The sequence below is a fragment of the Triturus cristatus genome, chromosome 3_1 (genome assembly GCF_964204655.1).
Source record: "Triturus cristatus chromosome 3_1, aTriCri1.1, whole genome shotgun sequence".
Lineage (NCBI taxonomy): Eukaryota > Metazoa > Chordata > Amphibia > Caudata > Salamandridae > Triturus > Triturus cristatus.
This window is the reverse complement of record NC_140583.1, coordinates 1,038,666,825-1,038,685,965: the sequence shown is the minus strand read 5'-3', so window position 1 is coordinate 1,038,685,965 and position 19,141 is coordinate 1,038,666,825.

Sequence of the window (19,141 nt, the reverse complement as noted above, 5' to 3'; positions counted from 1 at the left end):
GGACACATGAACATGACTACATTTTTTGTATACACCAAATTTTGGTTTGATTGATTGATGCTTATCTGCTAGTGCTAAGTAACTGCTAAGCCTACCACCACTCATGGAACAAACTAGAAAAGGTTCTAATAAAGACTGCCGTACTAGCAGCACGTCACGTAACTGAGTGAGGGGACATCACGCATACCACTAACAAATTAGAAGCTCATACAAAGTACCTAAACCTAAGTATCAATCCGCCCCTATCTATTAGTGACAGGACAAAGTAAGGAGTGGACTAGAGTCACTGTAGCATTACGTAACTTAATTTCTCTAAAATAAACTCGTAAAGAATCACGCTAAGCAAGCGCAAACGCAAAGCTGCAAACAAGTAAGATTAGTAGTAGCGCAGAAGAGCACCTGTGTCAAAAAAAATCACAGACTTTTAAACGTAATTAATCTGGAACGTAAGCAGCAACATTCTAGCTGGTTGGAAGAAAAAAAAGATATTCGCAATATATAACACAGAGCAGAAGAACAGACACAAAGTAGTAATAAATAATTAAATAGGTACTCACCAAGCCCCGGGACCTCCACTCCTAGCAGGTCCAGCAGGTCCTGCTCACGGTCCAAGATGTCGGACCACCGGTGTGTCAGCTGCGCCTGGGTGCGCCGGAAACCAGAGAAGCATGACACTGCCCGGCACACCTTCCCCCACCGCTGCCGACGCTCCCGGAGGCCGTACCTGGACCCAGGCATGCCACCTGCTGCCAGGGTTGAGGGGAGGTGGCGCTGCACAAAGAAAATTAGTGCAGCCAACTCCACCTCCCAAAATAAGGCCCGTGCCTGCACCCCTTGTGGGCGCCTCCTTCCGCAAGGAAGGCGGTCGCGGCTCTGGCTGCGCCGGCGAACAGCCCTACCCTTAGACATGGTTCTGGGGATGGGGCGGGAAAGAAAAGGTAAAATAAATAAAGGAGTAAAGGAAATAAATAGCAGGCAATAGAAAGAGAAAAAGTAGCTAAAAAACAAAAAAAAAAGTAGACAAAAACCAAAAATATAGAAGCAGGAAAATAGTTAGAGAAATAATAAGTAATAAAGATCCAAAAAAAGTGGCTATAAACAAAGGATTGAAAAGATTTTGGGAGGATTCAAAATCAGGCCCCAGAACCATGCAATAGAGTGAAAAACAAGATGGCCGCGCCCATTGCGACCACGTGCGCAAGTTTGCGCGATATTTTCTCCCCGAGCAAGCAAAAAGCAACGCGATCAAGTAAAAGCGGTCGCGAACAGGAAATATCGACCACGAATGGGCGCGAATATGCATTGTGCGACCCGGAACAGGAAGTAAGCATCGCGAGAGGGCGAGACAAGTGAAAACAAGATGGCCGCGCCCGTGAGCAACCGCATGGGTAAGTTGGTGACCCGCGATCAAGCAAAAAATACCGCGAACAGGCGGGAAAAAAACTTCCGCGTCTTCGCAATATTTCCGGCGTGTTTGCGATAATTTTTAACATTTTCACGATAAATTGCGATAGTTAATATCGCAAATTCCGCCCACCCCTATTTCTTGTTCAGATAGACAGACGAGACTAGGACTTCCCGGCAGACACACTCACCAGAGAAGCTGAGGTTCCTGCATGCAGACACTCCAGCTCGCAGTGTTCTAACATCCCACGCGGGGTGTCCAGCCCGGGACCAGGACGGGGTCCCACAGTCTCTCACTTCAGGTAATGGGGTTGACTTTATCCTAGAGGGATTCTTGGCTTAACACCTACACACATGCTCGGTACACATAGGTACATCTAGTTAGGGAGGCATCGTAGGAGTATGCATTGTTTTAGTGTCATGTTTTTTATATACTCATATGTATTCATGATTACTGCAAGATGGTAGAGCTATACCATCCATTAACTTTCATAGTCCTGCTAATCATTTATATCTTTTACTGTCTAATGGTTGTTGCAGCTCATCTATTTTCCACAAGAAGAACAATTGTTCAATAAATACTTATTGAAATCACCCATCCTGTTCATTCTGTGTATCTCTCTAAGACAGACTGAGTAAGCACGAGTGACTGAGTGAAAAGTGGTAAATTGTTTCCACGGTCCTGAGAGATCAGGGTTGTCATGTTCGATGGTTGCCAAGAACTATTCTCTTCTTGGTAAGAGGAGATTCTAGTGCCACTGTGAGCTTGCTGGTACAAAAAGCCAACATACCCAGTGGGGGTGTTCAGAATCAGTCTGACACCAATCCTACAGTGTATGCTGTCCGAACACGCAGATCTTTTATAGGTTTTATAGGAACTACACTACACTTGGTCCACACAAGACCCACATTCCGCTCTCAGAAAAGAGAAACGGTGTCCATGATTTGGGGTTTAAAACCCATCATGGGATATTTTCCATGTGGAACCTGATCAGTATGCCATGTCACTAAAAGGTTCAAAACCATCGACCCAGCTGCAAACGTAAGTTGGACAATAAGAACAAACACCAACAGCAACACCACCCACATCATTTATATGATCATGTGCCTGTGCCTACTCAAGTATAATGAAATGACCTACAGGAATGCAAAAATACAAATAGGGAACACTGCAGCAACATCCGATGCAGCAAGATAACCACACAGATGAGCAACCACTTTCGCATGGAAAAGCATACAGGGAACAACCTAAAATGGATCATCTTGGAAGCACTGGACAAGGTAGACACAAACTAAGAGAAGATACTCTTTCAAAAAGAACGATAATGGATGTATCGACTAAGAACTTTTGACAAAGGGCTGAACAATAACATTCCCTGGTTGGCATTCAACAAATGAACTACATGATGGAGGGCCCTCTTAAAATTACAGATAAAGAACTAGACACTGTAGACCATTATACAAGTACCTGCCCCCACAGTAAAACTCTCATGAATAAGACATCATAGAGAACCATACAACCACAATTCTATATCCTACTTCAATCGATAGAATGGTCCTTAGTCCTCCCTCACCCGAGAACATGAATCCATGTATATAAACAAGATAGCAAGATCACTGATAGTTCTCGAATTTTAGAAAAGGTCAACTTTCCTCGCAACAAAAATTATAATTCATTGTTCATATGAAGGATCATATGATATTGATGACTTCTAAGGCTATGAACACTAACCGGGAGACACTTTTGAACCCACTACCCTCATTATCTGACAGCAGGGAACCTTAAGGCCTTATCCAAAGAAACGACTCTCTGTACCACAGACTTGAAATCAATTTAACAATTATAAAGCACTCTGCTGTGGTTTAAAAACCACCCTAGCACATCAGATCTTCCTCCTATCAGGAAGGATGAGGAGACGTAGGTAAACAGTGGCAAGTAAGTTATGTATCGAGAGACATGCATTCTCTCATATTACATGCATTAAAAGTAATTTAAAATGTCACACAGTACCTTTCACATCCTAACAACATGGGATGCTGTGTTTACTTTATCGTTTATTCAGTGATCCCCATTATCGAAAGAACACAAGCGGTTACACTGAATCAAACATACAGCACTTGTTTAACAATACGGGACATCTTTAAATATCTTTTACATCTATAACAATCATTTTCTTTCGAGTTGATGGTCTCGATTATGCCTCCAGTTGCACATATCAGCTGCCGCTCCTTCCGTTTAAAAGACCGTTACGGAAGGACGCATACAAAAGAGAGCGACCTGTATTTTAAGGTGATGGTCTCTACTATGACTCTTTTATGCTTAACAGCTGCAGCTCCTTCCACTTTTAAATAAAAAAAAGACAAACAAAAAGGGACACATACTAATGCAGTTGCAATAACCCTCCACATATGGCACAGAGAGTCAAATACAAAAATGAATGCAATGACCCTACACAGAACTACCAACTGATATTTTAAAGCAAGGTATTTTTCTTGCATAAAATAATATTCATTTTTTGACAAAACACCCTATCATTTTGTAGGTTGCCACAAAGCCCCAGCCCCAATCGATGCCTATGAGGCAGGTCTAAAAGAGACTATAAAGTATATGCAACATCCCTTTCCCTCCTTTTTCTAAAAAATGCAATTTGAATCCTACTGTTTTTAGCCCTTAACTCTGTGACATGATTTTCATAATTGCAATACCGTCTACCCCCTCCCTATACCCCATCTTTCCTTTGTGCACTTGTTTTTTTCAGTCATAAGTGGACTGAAACCTGTTTTCCCACATACTTGGGCAGCGGGTAGCACTGTAGCACGATGAGCACTACTTCAACTGTATACACAACCTCAATTCAGGTAAAAATGTTTGCTTCAATAGACTTTGAGCAAAATACTCAAGGTTAATCCAGTTCGCAGTTGGGTTTGTTATATATAACATATGGAATGACTCAAGAAAGTTATTGAGCGCACTGTACAGGCACCACCATTTTTTGGATTAGATTCTTTTTCTTAGAAGTCTTAGGCTAAATGAAGCCAACAATTCTTTCTGAAAAGAAACATTCAGATTGGACACTCGTAAGTAACTGACTTACGAGTCAACCAAAAAAGATCAACAGTAAAGGACCCGTTGAACTTGGTAAAAGGTCCTGATGAAGGCCCAACCCCTTATGGGCACTAGCGGCTGAAACATGTTGACCTGTCGCGTGTGATGTTGTGGATAGTTAACACGTCCAAAGAAGAACACCACTTCACTTTTTAACCTCACCCATGTATACTTCACCCATATCAAAGCTAATTTTTTAGATACCTAAAGTCATATTATACACCACCGTATGTTTCCCACCAGTACTTTCCCTCAAAAGGAGTCAGTACTCACCTAGGGAAGCGAGTGCCTAGGTGCTGAACCCAATAATGACGCCGCCAATGACACACCATAGTGGTGATAATTTACCCCGTCATTGGCAGAGATTTGTTAAAGGTTTTGTGCTGACACTGAAGACACCTAGACCCCAAGAACCAGTAGCGCTCACTCTCCTTTGATTATGGGAGTGATTACTGCTCCTTCTCCACTTCCCTAATTGACACGTTTTTTCAATGCTCATAATCTAATGGACTTGGGGACACTGTCTGGATGCAATAACAGAAAACCCGCAGCGAGGTACCCAAACACTAGTCATGAGCAAGAACTTAGTTCACACATTTTAGATCACATCCTTAATTACATGGACAATGCTTCTTGGAAATGATTCAGTTTTGCTTTTTTGGCCTTTCCTCTTTTAGAGAAACATCCCCTTCTTTCATACTACTTAAAACACCAAAGCAGTGTCATGCGAAACAGATCAAGCCGCAAATGTGGGCCACTTTTTTCGTGGTGCCTTGGCCTATTTTTCAAAAGACACACAAATGATTGACGGAATGCAGAGCAAATCAAACATTCACCTCAGTTAAGCGATCTGGGTCAAATCCATCGCTCTTTTGCTCACCAAGTCACCTCAGTTTAGACCCAGCCATATACAAATCAGTCTTGACCCTGTGCCTCATGGGAACAGTCCAGCCCAAACTGCCAAGCCAGGTCCTCCCTGGACTGGAAACAAGCATCCTGGGACCGGTTTCAGGGCATCACCTCATATCAGCCAGGCTAGCTTGAATCCAGTGGCACAGTTCATCATCAGTTCTTTTTCTATGGGCCTATTTTCACAATTCAACTCTGGGTGCCAGATTTTTCACAAGCTATAGATTAGTTCCTATTCAGCTTCTGGGTATTCTGGCTGCCATCTTGGAGACAGAAAATGTTGCATTACCTTGAGACTTACAACCATAGGAGCGTGGCACACTGGTCCCTTTCCGGTTACTCCTCTCAATTCATCACAGACACTCTTATGGCCTCATTTACAAATCTTTGATGCATGGCAGCAGGCCTTCCTGCTGCACTGCTGTGCGTCAAAAGAAAAGGGTAGGAATGTGTTGTGTCTACAACTTATGGCGCATTCCTGTCCATCTCCTCTGCACCGACGCACAATCAGCATCCGTGTGCCAACGCAGACACCCTTGCGTCATGTTGCAAGTGTGCCTGTATTGTAGGGATGATTGTTTTTGTGCAGGAAGGGATGCCTTCTTACACAAAGACAATAGTTCATGGCATTTTCCCCTTTCTATGCGTGTTGCAGTATGCCGCAAGCATAGAAAGAGCAAAAAACAAGGAGAAATAAAAGTACTTCTCGTTGCACCACTCCTACACGTCCCCTAACGAGGCGTAGGAATCTGATACATTCCCAGGTTTACGATTCCTCGTAAATCGGGGAATGCTTCAGATTCCATTGTTGTTGCGTGGAAACACCCCCAGCAACACCTATGGAATGCCCCTTTCATGCAGTGTTTTGCGTGAAAGGGGCACATATTTACAAGCCCATGAAAAGCCAAGTAAAGTTGCTTTGCTTGGTCTAGTAAATATGCTGCTGTACATTGTGCCACTGGAACTTCAAAAAAGTGACACTGCAGTGGCACAAAAGTGCCTCTAGGGCATTGTAAATTAGGCCCTTAGCATATTTAAAAGGGAGAGCCATGGACTTTGCTCTCACAAGGAGACAACAAGAAAGAAACATCTCATCACAGTCACTCTACATCAGATTGTGCTCCAATAGATAATGATGAACTCACCTCCATTAAGCATCTCATATAATTTTTCAACGTGGCATAGTAGAAGAAACTCACTTGCTTTGCCTTTTTCAAGCCCAAGAAGTTAGGATTGTTTTTGCTTTACTGAAGTGGAGCTTCAACTGGGGCATCTGCTATGTTTGTATTTGTAGGTGCTTCTCGTTGAGGTTTAATTTCTGTCAAATCAGCACCAAAGCCAGAATCAAACCTAATTTTTTCCAAGAGTCCCTAGTTTTTCTAAAATTCTCTACCCAACTGGAGTACTTACATTTGGTTAGTTAGTAAGTGCTACCTCCTTGGGTAACTGTCTTGTGCATATTCTACACTAAAGCTGCGTAAAGGACCGCAAGGTGTGCATGTAATTTCAGCAATGTGAGTGTTCCTTGAGCGTCTTCATCCACAAATCTGTGATAATGTGAATCTTAGTCAAGAAAGGACAACAAGATTACAAAGAGGTGAATGTCCATCAAACAGGGGTACTTCCCCTTAACTAAATGAAGTAAGTGCTTCTTTGTTTGGTGGAGATATCCTCGTATTCCCCTGCATCAATAACGTGTCACCAAAAACTGCTGGAAACGAGCTTGAGGGCCTTTTGTTAAGATGTCAATCAACATGGGAAAAGGTGGAAGACATTTGCATAGTACAAAGCAAAACAGGAAGGGGGGCCACGCGCCCCCCCTCCCTGGGCTGATTTTGGCCCGGGCCTTGCCAAAATTCAATGGGGAAGGGGGGTCTTTTCGGCCTCCCTCCCTGGCCAATATCTGCTCTGGGCACCCCATTCCCCGGGACGTAACCATGTCTCCCTGGGTGCCCTGGTCCAACCAAGGGCACCCACTGTATATGTTTGGCCTCCTGCAGGAGCCGGCATTGCTCTGGCACACAGAGACCTGCTGGAAATGCAGCTCTTTGCTTGCGGGAGCAATACTTTAATCTCTTTCCTGCCCTCATGTCTGTGGGCAGGGAAAACGATGTAAACTCCGCTTCCAGCAAGCAGGAGCCGTTTGACAGCTCCTGCTTGCTAGGAGCGGAGTTATGTTTGCTCTCGCTTGGCGGGAAAGCGAAAGCAAACTTTTATTTTTTGGGGGTGTGCAACCCGGGATATAGCAGAAGCCGGCCCCATAAATGACTCCAGGAGGGGGGCTACGCTGCCCCCTCCTTTGAGTTTAAAGGGCCTGCCCCATTAGGTGGTGATCCCAGGGGCCAAGAACAGCCTGGGAGGGGGCAATGCGGCCCCCCTCTTTCTAAAGAAAAGAGGAATGTAGGTGTTGGTCCAACAGGCCTTATACGGCCTAGTATAGAGGGCCATGTGGCCCCCCTCCCTCTACTATTTACAAGGAGGTGATGGTCCCCAGGGCCCTTTTGGGAAACAGAGGTATGGTCTGTGTGCCCCCCCTCCTTTGTTATAGTAAAGCCCAGAGAAGATGGGTGTTCCCAGGGTTATTAAAAGCCTAAGGAGAGGGGTTGTGTAACCTCCGCATTAATATTGAACCTTGACTGCCCCCGGGAGGTGAGAGTCTACGGGGCCAAGATCATCCATGAGGAGGGGGCTGTGTGTGCCCATCTCCCAAATTATATTATAGATGACACCCTTTGGACCTGGCCGACTGTAGGAGAGTAGGATCTGCTTCACAAGGGTACCCCCACTTTTTGCTGGTGTTTCACTGTTTTTCGACCTTAGTCTGGCTGTGGCCCTGCTAATCAGGACCCCAGCCCAGCTGCTATCTCTCTAAAATGGTTTCCATGTGCATTAGGTACTACTCTAATTGTATTCTGGAGTGCTTTATAAGTCCCTAGTATATGGTATACTATGTACCCAGGGCATAGGTACCTCAGAGGCCTACCAGGTGCTGAAGCATGCATTATGCCACCCCTGGGAAGCACTCCAGAATGACACCACAGGTCTGCTACTGCAGCCTGGGTAAGGTGGGGCATGCACCCCTTACTGTGGTATAGGCTACCTATATCACTACCATTGCACACACATATAAAACCTATAAGTCACTCCTATGGCAGGCCTTAACAATCCTGAAGGCAGAGTGCTTGGTTTTTATGTGAGAGGGTGCCCCTGCATGAGCAGAGCCCCTCTGCAGCGTTTGGAGTACCACCTCTGATGCTGTTTGTGGTGCAGCCTGACCATATACTCTTAAGTGCATTATAACCTTGCGGCAAATGCTAACTTTGGACTGGCTGCACGGAAACATGTCATGTTTGGTGTCAAATACTTTGGAATACTACCACCCCACCAGTTCTGGCGGCGGGGGTAGCATTGAATTGAAATTGAAATTGAAAGTAAATTTATAGAGCGCGACTTGCTGCCCAGGGGCTTCCAAGCGCTGAGGAATAACAGAGGAGACCTCGTAGAGTGATTAGCGAAGAGTTAATAGGGAGAGTTGAATAGGAAAGTCTTTAACTGCTTGCGGAATGAAGAGAGGTTGGGATTGGCTCTAAGATGCAAGGGAAGTGTGTTCCAGGTTCTGGAGGCATTATAGGAGAACGTCCTGCCACCAGTCCTCGTCTTGTTTATTTTAGGGGCCTTAGCCATAAAAGTCTGGCTTGAGCGAAGGTTTCTGTTAGGTTGGTAATGGGTGAATAAGTCACGAGTAATCACAGGACCTGTGTCCCAGAAGGCCTGATGAGCAATACACATGGCCTTGAAAAGGATTCTTTGACGCACTGGCAGCCAGTGAAGGCTGACCAGGCCGGCTCTCACTGATTGCCTGCGAGGAAGTTCAAGCAGCGAGCGAGCCGCGCAGTTCTACACTATCTGGAGTCTGCGTAAGGTGTAGTCTGGAGCGCCAAGGTAGAGCACGTTGTTAAAGTCTAGGCGAGACTGTATTAGGGCCTGGATAGCTACCTGCTTAGCCTCCATGGGTAGAAGGGGGAAGATTTTTTTTAATGTTCTGAGGAGGCCGAAACAGGTGGCTGAAAGTTTAGTAGCCTGAGTGTTGAAAGAGAGAGTCCTGTCAAGCCAAACCCCAAGGCTTTTGATGTTGTCTTTAGGTGCTGGAGGGGTGCCTAGACAGGGGGGCCACAAAGAGTTGAAGAAGCTGGGGTTGAAGGGGCCCAGGAGCATCAGCTCCGTTTTATCCCCATTTAGTTTAAGGGATGATGAAGACATCCAGTTCTTTACTTCCTCTAGGCACTCTCCAAGTCCGCCTGATATTGGCGTATTGGCCTCCTGCGCCAGTGAGACCACCAGCTGGGTGTCGTCCGCGTAAGAAATAATCTTAATCCCAAAAGGACGGACGACCTCAGCCAATGGCCTCATATAGATGTTGAAAAGTGCGGGGCTTAAAGAGGAACCCTGAGGAACTCCACACTTAGTGGTCTGCTATTGGATACAGACTCGCCATCGAATACTTGAAAGGATCTGTCCTCCAAGAAGGATTTGAACCAAAGCCAGGCTTGATCCTTGATTCCGACACTAGACAGACGGTACAGCAAGGTGTCATGGCTGACCGTGTCGAATGCCGCGCTGTGGTCAAGGAGGATCACTGCCACTGATCCTCCTTGATCCAGGATTTTTCTGGATTCCTCAGTGACCATGAGGAGGGCAGACTCGGTTCCGTGTTTGGGTCTGAAGCCCGTTTGGGTAGGGTCTAACAGTTGGTGGTTTTCTAAGAAGTTCACCAATTGGAGATTGATATATCTTTCCAAGATTTTGCTCACCCAGGGGAGCAAGGAGATGGGCCGATAGTTACTGAAATCTAAGGGGTCCAGGTTGGGTTTCTTTAACAGTGCTCGGACCTTGGCCCGTTTCCAGACAGAAGGGACAATGCCGGAGGTGATGGATACATTCAAGACATCCCTAATGGTAGGCAGCGTGATCTGGGAAGCTGACATTATGATGTCTGGCGGGGCTGGATCGTCAGGGGAGACGGATTTTACTTTCCAAGCCACAGACTCAAGGGTTGCAAGATTCAGAGGGGAAAAGTGGTCCAAAGTCGGTGAAGGCTGAAGAGGGGTGGTAAGTATGGGGAGGAAGGATGAGTAGATTTTGCTAATTTTTTGGTGGAAAAACTCAGCTACATTATTGCAGTGAGTAGTGGATTTTGTTTCATACAGGCTAGGTGGGAGTTTAGTAAGTTTTTTCACAATTTGAAAAATTTCTTTTGGTTTTGATTTTGCTAGGATAATTCAGTTTGAGAAGTATATAGCCTGAGCAGCTTTGACTTCAACTTTATAATCCTTGATTGACTCTCGATAGCTACTTTTATTACCTGGAGAGTAGACTAAACGCCATCGTCTTTCGGTTTTCCGGCAGTGGCGTTTCTTTTCTCTGAGAGCCTCCGTATACCAGGGGGCAGTTTTATGGGAGCGTTTAAGCAAAGTTTTACTTTTGGGGAGGGTATCTTCCAGAGTTTGTGTGATCCAGTCTTCATAAGCCTGGTTGGCTAGTTCAGGGTCCTCATTATAGAGGGGTTGCTTGCTAGCGAGTTTGATGGACCATTCGTCGACTGAGAGACGAGACCATGCTCTGGAGAGTCTTGTAGTGGGTCTAGTTGGTGGGGGTTTAAGTGTGGTCCAGATGAAAGGGACCTATAGGTGGTCCGTCCAAGGGAGCAGAATTGGTGAGCCGGCTACCAGGTCAGCACAATTGCTGAATACTGGGTCCAGCAGGTGGCCCCTAACGTGAGTTGGGGTTTTGACGTGTTGGGTTAATTGTAGAGCAGCTAAGTCATCCACAAGCGTGGTGACTGTATGGTCCAATGCAGAGTCAAAATGAAGGTTCAGATCACCTAGCAGAGTGAAATTAGAAGTGGTACTAATGCGTTCCGCCACTATCGAAGGGAGAAGGTTGTGAAATTGCTTAAGGGGGCCTGGAGGACGATAGATAAGTATTCCTGAGAAGCACTTGTTGGGGGAGAGTTCAAGACTGAAGGCAAGGCTCTCACACTCAGGAATGGTTTCAGAAGTAACTCGGCAGTGAAACTGTTCTTTATAAATGATTGCCAAACCTCCTCCTCTACCCTCCGGTCTGTCCTGCCGAGTAATTTGGAAGCCTGGAGGGAGGGCGGTTACTAGGGCAGGGTCGGAGTTTATGGTGAGCCATGTTTCCGTCAGGAATACTATGTCAGGCATTCGTTCTTCTATAAGTAGGGCAATTTCCGCTCTATGTTTCGGCAGGGATCTGCAATTTAACATAAGCATACGATAGTCGTGTGCCGGTTCTTTGGCCAACTCTGGTTTAAGAGATGATTGACAATGTGGACAGGTTTGTGGAATGCTTTCAACGTGATAGCGATGCGGTAGGCAGGTCGTAACAGGGGGCCTAAGAGTCTGGAGGGTTTCAGCACTGTAATACCTGGGCTCTTGTAGCAGAGGAGTAGGACGTATGGCCCTGGTCCCGGACTCGGCGCGGACGAGCGCAGACGAGCTTGCCGTAAGCGCGCCTTCGGCGCGCATTCGTCGCGCCCGCTGCGCTCGTCCGCTGCGCTTCCGGTAGGAACACATTTTTATGGGACACGGAAGGGTGCGATGGGCGTGGCCTCAAGTGGGCGTGTCCCGAGGCTGGGTGTGGGAGATGGCGTCAGAGATTAGTCATGGATTTCCCTCTGCAGCGCAATTCCGCTGTTGTGGGGGTGCCTGCATCCAGGAACATGGGTGCCTGCAAGCTGGTGAGTACTTTAAAAACTAGATTCTACAATTTTAAAAGGTGAAAGAAATGAGCGCGAACAGACTACTCCCGGCTGAGCCTCAGGAGGTTCCAATATAGCATTCCACCCTTCTAGAGGGAGGGACATGTACCCACTGGTCTAACTGGTAAAGACTTTCTAGAGCACTGGCATCACAAAATGGATGCCACTGCCACAGACACAGGTCTGGCCTCCTGCTGCTGACCGGGGAGGCCTGGACAATAGGTTTCCTGTCACAGGGAGGTGTAACCTCCCCAGACAGGCAGATGTGTATTGGGGCTGGGCGGGAGCACTCTCTGGTGTTTTGCAGTCCTGCACTGGTGGCACACTTGGTGTTCCTGTGCATAGTCCAGTTCAAACCGGTTGCAGGAGCTACAAGCCCCTGCTCTGGCACAAAACTGGACAAAGGAAATGGGTGTAACCACCCCTCTTTCCAAACCTTCCCATAGGTGGGTCCCCAGAGTATGTCCAACCCCCTATCTTAGTATAAGTATAGGAACCCAGTCCTTGAGACTTTGGATTACCCTGGACAAAACTCTGCAACATATATCCTGGACCTTCGACTTTCTATTTCAACTAGAAGACTGAAGAAATCTCCCTTGGGGCAAAGGAGTGACTCCCCTGCTTGGCAGGCACCAAAGAAGGAACTGTCCGGTCTGCAACTCTGAAGCTCCCGCCTGACTCCGAAGTCTTTGCATCACCAGAGGTGGATTTCCAGACTTCCCTGAGACTACCTTGAGTCCACAGCAAAGCTGAGGCCCGTGGCTATCGTGGGTGACGTGGAACTGTGACCCCTGGACACTGTGAATGTTTGCTGGTACATCAACTTCCTGGTCTTCCTCGAAGTTGTATTTTAGGCTTCGAGTAGCCCCAGCCTTGAGCACCGACTGCACTGAATATCTCTGGCCACTCCATGAGTGACCTGTGGGCCAGTTTCCAGTGCGATTGCTTGAGGCTCATTTGCGATCGCTAGCCCATTGGCTAGTGGTTCCCCACAAAGGCAAATCCTTTTCTTCTAGTGCTTTCCTGGTTGCTCCAGATGTGCCCTGACTTGCCCTTGCTGGGTGAGTCCCCCAGACCTTGCTGGTCTGCACCGACATCCTTCCTCTATTTCCACTTGACTTGCTGTTGCCAAGGCTTGTTGGGTCCATTCTGGTCGCCGACACTGCAGCACTCGACAGAATTTGTGGGACAGTTTGAATCCAGCTCCTGGTTGTCGTTGACACCTCCTGGACCTCGTGGCTGATGAGTTAAGACACCTGTCAACTCACCTGAAGCACCTGACATTTGTGGGCATTGGACTATCGTGCCCCTGGTCACTGGTAAGTGACCCAGACTCTGTCCCCTCTGCTTTCAGGTTCCTTCCATCCTCGATCCAAGCTTGGATCTCTTCGGACACTTCTCCTCTTCACGGCAGCAGCACTTTTTTGCCGGCTTCCATTGAAAATGACGCCGCGACCTGACACCAAAAGACACCTATGCACCCAGCTTCCCTGGGTGAGGTAACATGAGTACTCCGGTGCTCCAGTAGGTGTTGGCCCTAGACACCTCAAAGTCCAAAAGGGTTTGTTTGTAGTCTTCCTCTAAGTGTCCTTAACGCGTAATTTTCCAACCGTGACTTCCCCCATAGAAGTTAACGGCGATTCGTGCCTCTGTTCTAACACTGCACGCGTCCCCCGTGGGTCCCCTACGTCACGACCTTGGGTGGTTCTTTGGGGCCCAAGCACTTCTAAAGGCTCTAGACCTTGTGTCTAGTTCAGTCGTGGTTCTTATACCACTTTATTGGTATATGGTTTGGTACACCCCTAGGGCCCAAACGTGTATTTGTGCTTTTACTGTTGAATACTGACTTGTAACTTAAGTACTTCGAACTCCAGCCTCATAAAGAGACTAGAGGGGTGTGTTTTATCTTAAATACATATATTTTGAATATATACCTGGTGTGGTTGTCCTTTCATTTGGTCATTCAGGAGATTATAGACTGGTAAAACAAGCTGCTTTACATTCCTTCAAGACTTAGCCTGAAGGCTGCTCTCCATAGCTACCACTAGGATAGCTTTCAATAAAGGTTGTCCTTAACCTATCACCATAAGGGGTTGTTTGGACTGGTACAGGGTGCCCACTTTAATTAGTGGACAGCATATACCAGGCCAACTTCTCACACCGACCCAGGGGCTTTAATAACAAAAGGTGTGGGAGACCGAGCTTGGGGTTGCAAAAAATATAAAAATGTTTTTAACTCCCAGTGTGGTTCCTGCAGGACCCCACCACCACACCTAGGGGGTCAGAGTATGCCTACACTTCCCCCTTTCTTTATTGTTAATGTTTTTATGGGACTCAGCTGAAGCAGAGTCCCAAGATGGCTGCCAACACTTCCTGGCTGAAGTGTTGGCAGTCAATCAGACTTCAGCACGGGGACTGTTAGATCAGCGGGGGATCCGCGGCCCTAGATATTCAAATTTGGGTTTCAGTTAATATCTCAAAAGCTACAGAACAGATTTGCACAACATCACAAAAAGCATGCTTTCTAGACCAAGAGCTAGCTTTCTGCCAAATTTGTTGTGATTCCGTTCAGCGGTTCGGGCTGTAGTCGTGTTCAAAATCCCTATGGAAATTAACATTGGAAAAAGTGTTTTGGGCAGTGGCATAGCTAGACCTTTTGCCGTCCTTGGTGGCCCCTGCGTTTGCCGCCAGCGGCGGGTGATTTTAAGAGCCGGGGGAGGGAGGTTGCTTGAGATTCCCCCGTGATGGCTGCAAATAAGAGCGGGGGAATATCCGCTGCCTCCAAAACTTGTGCTGCGAGGAACAGACTGCCCCCCTCCGCACTCATCTTGCAATGCCACTGGTTTTGGGAGCCCTCTTTTTCTTGGCCCCCACTTGACTGATCACCCTGAATCTTTCAGCACAGCAGCTGAAGTGAGTGGCAAATTAGTTTTGAAAAGTTTGCGAGGATTCGTCAAATGGCGTCGATGTTATTGGCAAAACAAAAAATGCTTTTCCTATGGAAACATGGTCCTACCTATAACTACCTCCTGGCAACTGCCAGTAGGCAGCATGGGGTGGGTGTGTGTGCATGTGTATATGTATATGTGTGCGCGTGCATGCATGCATGCGTGTGTGTGTGTGTGTATATATATATATATATAAAACACCTACTGGCGGTCGCCAGTAGGTAGTTATAGTTAGGACCTTGTTTTTATTCAAAAAGCTTTTTTTTTATTTGCCAATATTTTTTATGCCGTTTGATGATGCTTTGCAAGATTTTCCAAACTAATGACTAGCTCAGGTCAGCTCCTGTCTTTAAAGTTTGGGGGTGATTTGTCAAGCAGGGCAGAGAAAAAAGGGGGGTCCCAAAACGCGCTTTCCCCATTTTAATTTCCATAGGAATTTGGGAACAGTCTACGGCCCGTCTGCTGAACGGAATTACACCAAATTTGGCAAAAAGGTAGCTCTTGGTTCAGAAAATGCCCTTTTTTAGGTCTCGCCTGAGCCTGTGCTGCTCGGCAAGACATTTAGTAGGGGCTTTAAAAAGTGCTACCACAAGCTGCTTCGGCTGGCCTAGCGCTTGCGTTCACGTGCGCAGGCACGCGCGCAACCTCCAACTTTCAGTGCCCGATCAGGCGCCATCTGGCTTTCCTCTCACTTGATTGCTTTCTCAACGCTCCTCCGCCCCTCCCCCGCCACATCGCGCTGCTTTCACTTTCGCTCGCGCGTGCATGAAGGTGAGTGCAAAGCAGCTTGTTAGCTGTTGATAACACCCTCTGTTTGTTTCGTTAACGTTGCTCCCTCTGTAGTGGGTGCGTCAGACATAGTGTACGGTCAAATACGCACCTTTATTTGACAGTTTGAGGCGCATTACATCGGAATCGGAATCGAGGGTGGGGTATAGTGAGTGGGCGGCTCACTACAGCCATATAAAAAACCTCAAATGAAGACTTTACTCTATATTTTGAGACTAGTTACTGAAAATATTCTTTCTCGATGCATCTTCGTAACTAGAGGATAAAACATACGCCTTCCAACATGGCCTCTTTCTATACCATAACGTAGAGGTTATGCCTGTCTGTAATTGCTTGTATTCCGTTTTCAGTGTCAGTGTTGTAATACTGTCTCCACTGGTGCGTTTTCAGTGGCGCTGTCAAGTGATCTCTCTGGGACGGGTCGTGAGTCACATGAGCTTTCTGGGTGTTTTCGGAGTTACTTTCTTATCTACTGATTGTCCAAGCTATTTGTTGTGCTTGTAGGGATGAAGGTTCTACTGCTGTGTGTTCTTGTTCTCCGCGCCTTCAGCTGTGCGGGTGCTCAGGATGTGCCCCTGGTAAGTGTGTGTATGGGGTTGTTGAGAGCACCCCAAGTTCAAGATTTCCCAGTTCACTTAATATCCCCATGCCATTCCTCAACACCACCACCCGCCCTTCGCATCTTGTTATTTGCAGTGTCATTTTTCACTCGCAACTTAAAAGCATAGAAAACCTGCTTTATATTGTGCAATCCCCTCACTGAAGTGGGGTTGCTAGCATCGCCTTATGATCCCTTTCGCTGGTTTGCTGTGACAGCCGCTGTACTCACTCAGACATAAACTTTTTTTTTTTACTTGGGTGTTGTAACCTCAGAATAATTGGGACGTTATTCACATCAGTTTTGCATTGAATATGTGGGGTGCAATTGGAAACAGTGGATTTGTCCACGATCTTAATGGTGAAGATGCACTGCGCCAGTATCGCATTCAGCTGCCCCAGTGCCTGGGAGAGGAGTGGACGGCAGGCTCTGAGGTGGATGGGAACTATTGCTGTAGGCGGTGCAAAGTGAACAAACCTATAGCTTCAGGATTACATTCAAGTCCGAATATTGTCGTCCAAACATTTACGTTTCCGTCAGCCAGGTGATTTTATTTTATGTATTTGGGTTGCCATGTGTCTGGGGTGGTGTTATAATGAATCTGGTATCTGGCTGGTGGGTGGCAACATTCTTCAGAAATTGAAATTATTATCCTGACCTTTTAATAAAATAATGAAGGTCTCAATATAATGCACACAAGTCGGAATGCAGTGTTATTTTCTAATATCAGACTAGAGCTCTAGAATCGGCTTGTCAATGAATGGATAATGGCGCACAGTGGGTGTATTATAAGAGGATGGAGACGGTAGTTCTCTGTTGCTGTGAAAGACTCCTCACCTACCCTCTTTTATACCAGGCGCGCAGCGCCTATCGGGCTTGATGGCTGTCTGCCAACCTCGAGTGTAGTGCATTGGCCCATCCCAGCCCTGTTCCAGGATTAAAGTATTTGCAAGGCTGCCGATTGCCCCATTTGAAAGAGTGGGAAGGTCACCTCATATTCAGATACACGGCATGAGGGTTATCGGTCAGAATGCAGATCTTTATACCCTTTTTTGCAGTCAAACGGTCCTGTCCTGTCCTGTGGAGGGTTGCATACGATTTCTAAAACTGTCGTAGGTTATCCTTCAGTCAGCCCATATGCTTTTTTGCATGGACACTTCAAGCGGGACTAGAATGTCTAAGTATTTGTACAGTTGTTAATACTTTGATAAGCCAAGAGCTTTGCCGCTTAGATTAAAAAATATTTTATCTAGACTAGCTGTCTCTTTCACTCAATTTTAGACTCTTATTTTTTTTTTATATTCAATCAAACTCCGTTCAACTACATTTATATTCACTTAGTGCCCTGTATGAATTGGCACAGACAAGCTGAAAAACAATGCAATTGAATGTGGACCACAGTAACCAGCGGCTGAGCGGCATTCATCCCATAGCTTTTTTAAGCTTTACCTGGTGGCGTATTAGACCTTTCCTAAAATAAACGTATGCTGTTAGTTAAATAGGCAATCAGTGGTTTACAGCCACCTAACCCGATTAACAAAACAACTTTCGGTAATCCTGAACGTATCGTGCTACTCGTGCAAGAAGTTTTCTCAGCCTGCCATACCTTTAAATACTGTCAATTACATAAAAAACGCATGCGTTTTTAGTTTTGTGTCATGATGATGGTTTACAAATGCACAGTAGCTCCATCTACTTAGGTCACTTGGTACAGTTTATACGTCTCATTATAGTTATTTGTTTGGCTACGCACCGAAACACAGGTGTGTGCTGATTGTTATGCTGACCTTTCTTAAACTTTTTGCAGTAAATAAACACACCATGGAGCCCTGTTTTTAGGTCGAACCTAGAGCAGCGCATGTGCTGTTTGCTCGACTTTTAGTAAGGGCTTCAGAAAATGCTACCACTGTGGCCTAGAGCTTGCGGTTACACGCGCGGGCACGCACTTCCGTCATGGCTCATTAAGTGCATCACTCGCGGGCACCCTTCCAGCCCGCGATCGCGATCTCTTTCAGTTGATGGCTGCGTCAGGCATCGCTTGCTCTCCAGACCAGCGCATGCCCCTCCCTCACCACCCAGCGTGTCTCGCGCGGCAGCATCACTTTCATGGCCAATGCTTGTTAAACACGGTGGATGTCGCCTTTGTTTTCTGTTTATTTACTTTTGTAGCATTCGCGGCACACTGCGATTTAGTTTCACATGGTTAAAGCTAAAGCGCGGCGTGCTGTCAATGCTACAACAGTAGAAAAATAGAAGAGAAAGGTGGGCGGCGCCTTTACATCATTGACGGCATTGCATTGCATGTCAGCTTTAACTTTAAACATGACGGCCACCCACATTTCTTTACTTTTGTAGCGTACGCGGCACACCGCGCTTTAGCTTTAAATATGTGAAGTTAAAGTGCAATGTGCCGCTAATGCTACAAAAGTGAATATATAGAAAAGAAACGCTTTTGGAGTTATCGTTCCTCTGCTTTGTGTGGTGCAGGGAAGTGAACATCAGGACTTTCTAGATGTCAGGCCTTTCTACACAATTTTAGTCTTGCGTTAGCTCAAGTGCACAAAGAATATCTACAGCATCTCCTGAGCATACCTTTTACCTATCAT